Below are 8,172 nucleotides of genomic sequence, written 5' to 3' on the forward strand. Positions count from 1 at the left end.
GTCTATTAGATGTATTTTTACCGAAGCACCAACACCGATAGTCCGGTTTTATAAACATATGAACTAAATATTATTTTTATGATAGAACTGCACTTTGATCTTAGTCAAAAAGCTCAAAAGTGTTTTAAAAAATTAATGGAAAATTTCGAGGCCATCAACAATTTGGGGAGGGGGAACACTGGTTTAATACAATATGACATACTCAGTATATCACGAAAATCTAATATGTAATACGCTCTTTAGTAAAAAAATTCGAAGCACCATGAAGGAAGTGGTTGGTTTTGATATCAAAAACTTTTCTTATATGTGTATAACTCATACACAGATAATAAAATAATTAAAAAATCACGGTCATAGTACCTGTTCACGGCTCACAATCACCCATTCAGTGTTCAAATTAGTAGCTGGTCGAACCGCCCCTGGTGGCAATGCATGCTTGAATTAGTCGAGCCAGGCATTCATCAGTTCTCGCTCCAGATCTGCGATATTTTGTGGTTCCCGAATCTGACGGCCTACCATGTCCCAAACATGCTCGATTGGTGAAAGATCTGGTGACCTTGCTGGAAAAGGAAGTAACAGAGTTACCTGCTTGAAAGCAGGTAAGTGTTGTCTTATAACTTTCTTAAATATATATATGACAAAGGTGGGATGTCAGATACTCAGATCAGATCTGAGCACGGAGACAGTCCAGAGATATGCGAGCGATATGTGGCCTGGCATTATCTTGTTGAAAAATGGCCCCAGGATGACGTGCCATGAAGGGTAACGCAGGATAGTATCAGCATATCGTTAAGTTGCTGTTAAAGATGTACGGAGGATGACCTGCTGTCAGAAAAAATAGCGCCCCACACCATCACACCAGGGGTTATGGCCCAATCAGCCTGCTGGCTCCGTCCTCTCCAGACACAATAACGGTGGTCATCTGCTTCAAGAGTTAAGCGGAATTCATCGCTGAACACTCTACTATGCCAATCTGATGGCAGCCATTATGATCGACTCCGCCGATGTTGTGGGGTCAAAGGCAAATGCTTTAAAGGCCTCTGTGAACATAACCCCGCCTCAGGCAAGCGCCGTGAGATGGTGGACGGTACCACGGGAGCTCTTGTGAACTTAACGAGAACTGCATATCCCTTTTCCTGCTCAACATCAGCAGGCTTTTAGTAAGTTTTTAATCAAACAACGACATCTTGTTCGGAAACTGACTGCCATCATGTCAAAACTTATGCATCTTGGTACCGACTTATGTCAACCTGTCTAATTACTTGCTGTTCCTACACCTTCTATATTATATGTCAAATTGTTTCATTTACTGCATTTATCAATTAATTTAGCTGTATTGTTACCATATCCTTTGCATTTTGAATTAGTATGTTGTCATTTATTGTCTAGTGTTGTTTCAATACTGTTAGTAATACGAATTATGCTGCACTATGTAACACAATTTATCTGTGATTTCTATTACTTGCACATATTATTTACTGCATACTGAATTTGCAGTTTCTTCTGTATTGCATTTGTACTCATATTTATATCATTTGTATTACTTAAGTACTGGTTCATCATAAATGCATCTGTTCTGTATTGAATTTGTGTTGCATTCATATTTAACAGCATATTATAATCTTTGTGCGCGCATTCATATTTGTGTTGCATTTATCTTCAATAATTTGTATTGCATTTATCTTCAATAATTAGTGTTGCATTTATATTTAATAGCATATTATAATAGCATATCCAATAGCATATAGAATTATATTGCACTCATATTCAAATATTGCATTTGTACTCATATTTATATCATCTGTATTAGTTAAGAAATGATTCATAATATATGCATCTGTTCTGTACTGAATTTGTGCTGCATTCATATTTAATAGTATTTGTATTTCTTATGTGCTGATTTATATAAATTGCATTGTTACATACTGAATTAGTAATGCATTTGTCGTGTCCTGCCCTTATCCTCATATTATATTCTTCATTTTTATAATGTGCTGATTCATCCTGTTTGCATATATTATTGTTACGAATTTGGTATTTAAAAAGCTAATATTAGTTCAATTATAAATTAATTGGTTTTATTTCTCGCGCAGTGCAGCGCGTGACGAATATTAAAAGAAAGCTAAGCCGGAAAAATTAAAAATACAAGAGCGCGTGCGTTAAATAAATAAATATCTCTTTTTGATTTCGAGAAAGTACTGGAAAATTCTAGCGCGTGATTTTAAAATCTTATAAAAGGAGGAAAACATCTCAGTTTGTAGTAGTTGCTTAGTTTGTTGTTGTTTAGAAAACTGCCGTTGTTGATTATAGCGAATTCGCGGATTAGCGTTCTTTAGCTGTTTTGAATTACGTTCTATTGTACATTTAAGTAGTTAAAAGATAACTACTGTGAGATATTGTGATACTGCATGATAATTTGAGAAAATTTAAGCATTTCTGTTGTGATAATAATAAATTTTTGTTCATTTTTCATCGGACTTGTGCATTCATTTCATAACGAACCCGTACGCAGACAACAATTTTTGGTGGCAGCGGTGGGATTTGAATGCCAATAACAAGAGCGATGGAAGAGCAACTAAGGCATTTAATATCAGCCTTTGCCTCATTTAAAGAAGAAATGAAATTGGGCCAGGAATCCCTCAAGGAAGAAATGAAAGCGGCACAGGAACAAATGAAGTTGGGCCAGGAATCCGTTAAAGGAGAAATGAAATTGGGCCAGGAATCCGTTAAGGAAGAGATGAAATCTCTTAAAAATGAGATGAAAGCAGGTCAGGACGAAATGAAAAGAGAAATTACCTGCGTAATAGAAAATAAATTTGAGGCTATAGAAGGCAGAATAGACGCGGTTGAAACTAAAGTTGGACAAATAGAAGAAAGAGTTTCTTCTGTAAAAGAACATATAGAAGAGAGAGTTTCTGCCGTCGAACAACAAATTGATGATAGGGTTTCTGCTGCCGTCGCCAAAGAAGTTGACAGCCTAAAGAAGTGCATAGCGACGGTAGGAAACAATTCTGAAGGTTTCAAATTTTTATCGATGCCTGCTCGTTCCGTTCTGAAACTATCCACATATGATGGGAAGACATCCTGGCAAGTGTACAAGACCCAGTTTTCTATCGTTGCGGATGCGAATGGATGGGATTCCCAAGCTAAGGCCTGTCATCTCGCCGCTTCTTTAAGAGCCGACGCAGCGGATATCCTTCAGACTCTTCCCGAAAACAAAAGGTTAGATTTCGAAGCTCTGTCCAGCGCTTTGGAGCTGCGCTTTGGCGAGAAATGTTTAAAAGACTACAGCAGGCTTCAATTAAAATCCCGTCAACAGAAGCCCACTGAATCACTTCAGGAGCTCGCCACGGATGTTGAAAGGCTGTCTCACCTTGCCTTTACGGAGTGCCCGAGAGAAACGAGGGAAATCCTGTCGCTGCAATATTTCATCGATGGCATTCGGGACCCTGAAATACAGAAAGCACTGCGAATGGCAGATGTAAAGGATGTAAAAAGCGCTCTGTTGTACGCCGTGAAATTGGAGGCAGCCCAGCAAGCAACTCTTAGGGATCGCTACCCAGTCAGAGCTGTGCGAGTCCACGACCCAGGGGACCAATTGATGGCTCGTTTAGATGATTTATCCAGACAAGTCCATGCTTTGATACGGAGTAGCAGTGAGAACAAAATGGCTCTAAGATGTTGGAGATGTGGTTCTGAAGGTTACTTACGACGGCATTGCAGAACACCCCAGGGAACGGATAATGAAACGGATGAGTTAACAAGACCAGTGAATGCTTTAAAACGGAATAGTGGTGAAACAAAACCGACCCTAAAGTGCTGGAATTGCGGTGTTGAAGGCCACCTACGAAGGAACTGCAGAACTCCCCAGAGCACGGAAAATAAGGCATACGATTTAAACAGACAATTAAATGCCACGGGAAGGAAAAGGACGGACAAGAAACCAAAGTGCTGGAACTGTGGAGCTGAAGGCCACGTACGAAAGAATTGCAGAACACCCCAGGGTACGAAAATTGAGACAATTTCTGAGCAACGACGCAGGAAACAAACTAATGACCATGTCAAGGAACGGAGGTTGCCAGATAATGAAAAACCCTGTTTTAAAGCGCTTAAGATCTCTATAGTGAGTGGCAACAATAACGGACTGTCCATCAATGGGTAAGGCTCCTCTAAACCAGGCTGAATCACCAACGTTTCTCTCTTGGCGAGGGAGTGAACGCGCTGCCAATTTTGGCGCGTTTATCGCCCACGCTGGCTGAATGTCTGCTGTTTTTTTAAAGATTTATTTTATAGACGCGCGGTATTCAGCGCATATAAACTTTTCGGATAATTTATTAATTCTCGAATAGTATATAGACGTTTTCACTTAAATAAAAATTTCGCGTATATTTTGTAAACATATTCAAAATAACTTATTCTTTAGATGTTTCAGTTTCGTTAGCAGACTATAATAAATAAGATATGAATAAAAACTTTCAATAGTGTCAAATGGGGAAATAGTTAAAGCGTAGAGTGTGCAAATAAATTTATCTTAATGACATTTTAACAAAAATTTCCATAAAAACACTGTAAATTCATACTAAAAAAATAACTTAAGAATATGTTGTCATTTAAGTCTGAGGTACATGGAAATAATTGTGCAAGATTCTGAAGAAACACTTTCTTTTAAATGTGTGAAATATTTCATAACATAATATGGAAGAAGAAAGTACAGCATTCTGTGTTTTGGATGCTTTTCATCAAATGTAATATAAATACGAACTAGAAACCGTAATAAAAAGTCCTTCCTCTTCAATCAGATCACCTTTGTGTTGCATTGTATTTGTAATACTTCTAAAAATCCAGTTTTTACCTAAATTAAAAAAACAGTTATTCCATAAAAGATAATAACTTTGAACGTATATAGAATGAATTTTGTAATTTGAGTTATGTTACAAAATAATTCATAGTTTATATATTTTATAATAATAATTTAGATAAAACCTGTCCAATTTAAGAATGTGTGTTAACCACATTCTTAAATTGTAAAAGGACGACTTAACCACATGTAATTCATTTCAAAGGATAAAAGAAAGCTTATTTTTTATTTTACACAGCAACAGCATTTTCATGCAGTCAAGTTTTTTTAACTGCTAGTTATTATACATAATACTTAATTTTAAACCCATTCTTATTAGAAAGCATAACTAAGAAACTTCTTTTTAAAGCACCACAGTGATTGCAAAGAATGTCGTTAAATTTACAAAAGTATTGAAGATATATTGAACAGCATTATAACAAGAAAGTACTGTACAAAATATGTAAATTTAGCATAACTTCTTTTTTAATATTTGCATAGTTTCCTCCAAATGAACCTTAATGGGAAGTTATCTTGCGAAAATTTAAAAGTATTAAAATGGCCTCTATTTAAGATGTAACTGCATTTATAATTATTTTGTAATTGCGAATAGATTATATTATTGCAATTAGATTATGCACTTACAACATAATTGCATAAAGTAATGAAATTAAGAGTTCACAGATACAATGTAATATAATTACAATGCAATTACCTAAATTGTAATTATAATCACTTATTTCATACCACAATATTATTACAATCACAATGTAATTTAAATTGGGTACTATACTTGCATACCCTCCACTCAAAAGGAGGTACTGATAAGCCTGGAAGTTATTATCAACAAAAAGCCTGTTCAGGACAGTTTGATGACAATTTCCACCGGGCGAAAAGTACATTCTTAAGCCCAGGCAAATCATGACAATAAAAATCATTTAGTCTTATGATTGACTATATTTTAAACCCTAAATTTGAATTCTGCACCAAATTATTTACCTATATTTTAACATACTTTATGAATTATTAGAAGCGATATGGCAAATATCTTCTAAAAATAACTGTAAAATATTTGTATCCATTAATTGATTCAGATACACACTTTTATTATTTAAGTATATCAAAATAACAGTTTCATGTTCCTGAAATACAAAAATTATGGAAAAAGTTAAAGTAATATTCTTAGAAGCATATGATATTAGTCACCAGATGCAAAATTATAGTTAATTTTTTGCCCTAAATACAATTTTATTACACAGTAGTCAAATGTGTAACTTAATAACATGTTATATAAAAAATTAATGATAATAAGTTTATCAGAAATGAATTAATTCTGCAAATAAACTTTCTGCACTTGAAAATTTTCTACACCTGAGGGAAGGGAGAGATCTAGTAAAATTAGATTTATTATAACTTCAGTTGGACCAAACACCTTCTCTCTATATATATGCATCACTAAAGAAATAAATAAAATTATCATGCTTAAAAAACAGATATACCATACCAGTTTTTTTTCCCCTTGTTACACTTTACATTGAGAAATAACAAACCGTACAACACTGAAAAATACTATCCTTGAAATTTTGTTTAAATGAAGAAACACACACCATCTTTTTATTTAAGCATTACACTTCAAAAACAGATACACATACCAATTTATTTTCACTAGCCTTTATACTGATAACATGCCATATAAAAATGAAAAGAATTATCCTTGAAATTTAGATAAAATGAAGTAACACAATGGGAAAATTTATGCACACGGACATCTTTTTTCTATTGCATGTTGTCTGACATGATCCACAAGTGCCTAAAATTGTACCCAAAGAAACGCATTTCAATATTAACAAAAAATTGTTTACAGATTAAAATTCATTCATTTCATACCAGTATTATAAAGATCATGCATGAAACAAATCTGCTTTCCCATACTTTTAAGTAAAACTTTTATACTGGAAAATAGACTATATTTCTATATATTAGAAACAAGAAAATACTAATTTGAATGTTCTGCATTCATTTCTAAATCTTTACTCCATTGCCAAATTGTATAATACTGTGATTATAAATAAACTTGCACAATCCTTGCAATTATTGAAGTCAGATTATATATATTTTGTCTCACACTATTCAATTTATTCTATTGACTTCAGATGTCAATGTCAAAATTCTGGAAGTTATTTTAACCAAGAAACAATAGTGGGCACCGTGCATAAACAACTCATCTAACTTTTTAACAATAGTGATTATAAAATAAAGAAAAAATTATATATCATTCCAACGATGTTGCAAGTATAGTATAATGAATGTTACATATATCTTTAGCAAACATTCAGATTTTATCTTGACTTTCCAAATTATTATTTATTTTTTAATAAATTTCAATATGCTAATGATTTTCATGTTACATTAGTATAAATTCCACAATTAGCACAGGAAAACAAAATCCGCGCTTTATATTAGAAGAGAAATTTCTTTTCCATATTCAAAACATCTACATTGGCGATGTTTGGCGACGGGTACATTAACCCTAGACTAATTTAATTATAGCTATTATTACAGAAATTAGCAGATACTCAGGTTATTGTAAACAAGAATTTCACTTTACTTGCACATTATAAACATCAGAGAAGATATAAACTCTAAATGAAGGCGTAATTAACATTATACTTACTAAGCAAAGTTCAGCGCCTGGACCAGGTTTCCAATTGTCTCTTCGGCAATTATTTACCCATATTTTTCTTCTTTCTTCATTTTTAGGAAATTTTACCAATGTATGACCTTTCCGTGAATGATTTGAACAATTAATAGCTGTACATCCGCCCATTTTACACAAAAAAAAACACAAAAAATTGTTGCACCTTAACCACTCAGCCGCCATTAAATCTCCCACTTGGGAGCGCGAATGCCTGATGATTCAGCCTGGTATATAGGAGCCTTATCAATGGGAATATCGATGGAGTTCCTTGCAATATAATCATTGACACAGGAGCTAATGTTACCATCATTAGGAAAGATTTAGCTGAACAGTTTAAAGATAAACTTATTTGGACGCCATCCTGTGTTACCCTTCAGACTGCGTCTGGTGACAAGATCAACATAACTGGGAAGTTAAACGTAAACATCACGTTTGGAAGTGCCGCCTACCATCACACGGCATATGTGGCGGATATTACAGATCCATGCATACTCGGATTGGACTTTTTAAGGAAATACAATTTTTCCTTAGATTTCAAAAACAATAAGCTGCTTTCAGCATCTGATGGTATGATTATCCATCCTCAAAAGGGATCCTCGCCTGGAAATGTCGACGCCTTGTCCGAAAGATCGAGCTC

At 34.4% G+C, this 8,172-nt stretch overlaps 1 long non-coding RNA gene across 1 annotated transcript; it reads right to left on the bottom strand.

Annotated features, from left to right (window-relative positions):
* Positions 1–5,722: 5,722 nt before the first annotated feature.
* LOC146995327 (uncharacterized) lies at positions 5,723–7,754 on the bottom strand. The gene is made up of 2 exons (XR_015043197.1): positions 7,512–7,754; positions 5,723–6,647 (listed from the first exon to the last, which is right to left on the bottom strand). It is a non-coding gene; the product is annotated as an uncharacterized LOC146995327 (long non-coding RNA).
* Positions 7,755–8,172: the final 418 nt, after the last annotated feature.

Source organism: Stegodyphus dumicola, chromosome 9 (genome assembly GCF_044657685.1).
Source record: "Stegodyphus dumicola isolate Sdum_Otavi_A_Nest chromosome 9, ASM4465768v1".
NCBI lineage: Eukaryota > Metazoa > Arthropoda > Arachnida > Araneae > Eresidae > Stegodyphus > Stegodyphus dumicola.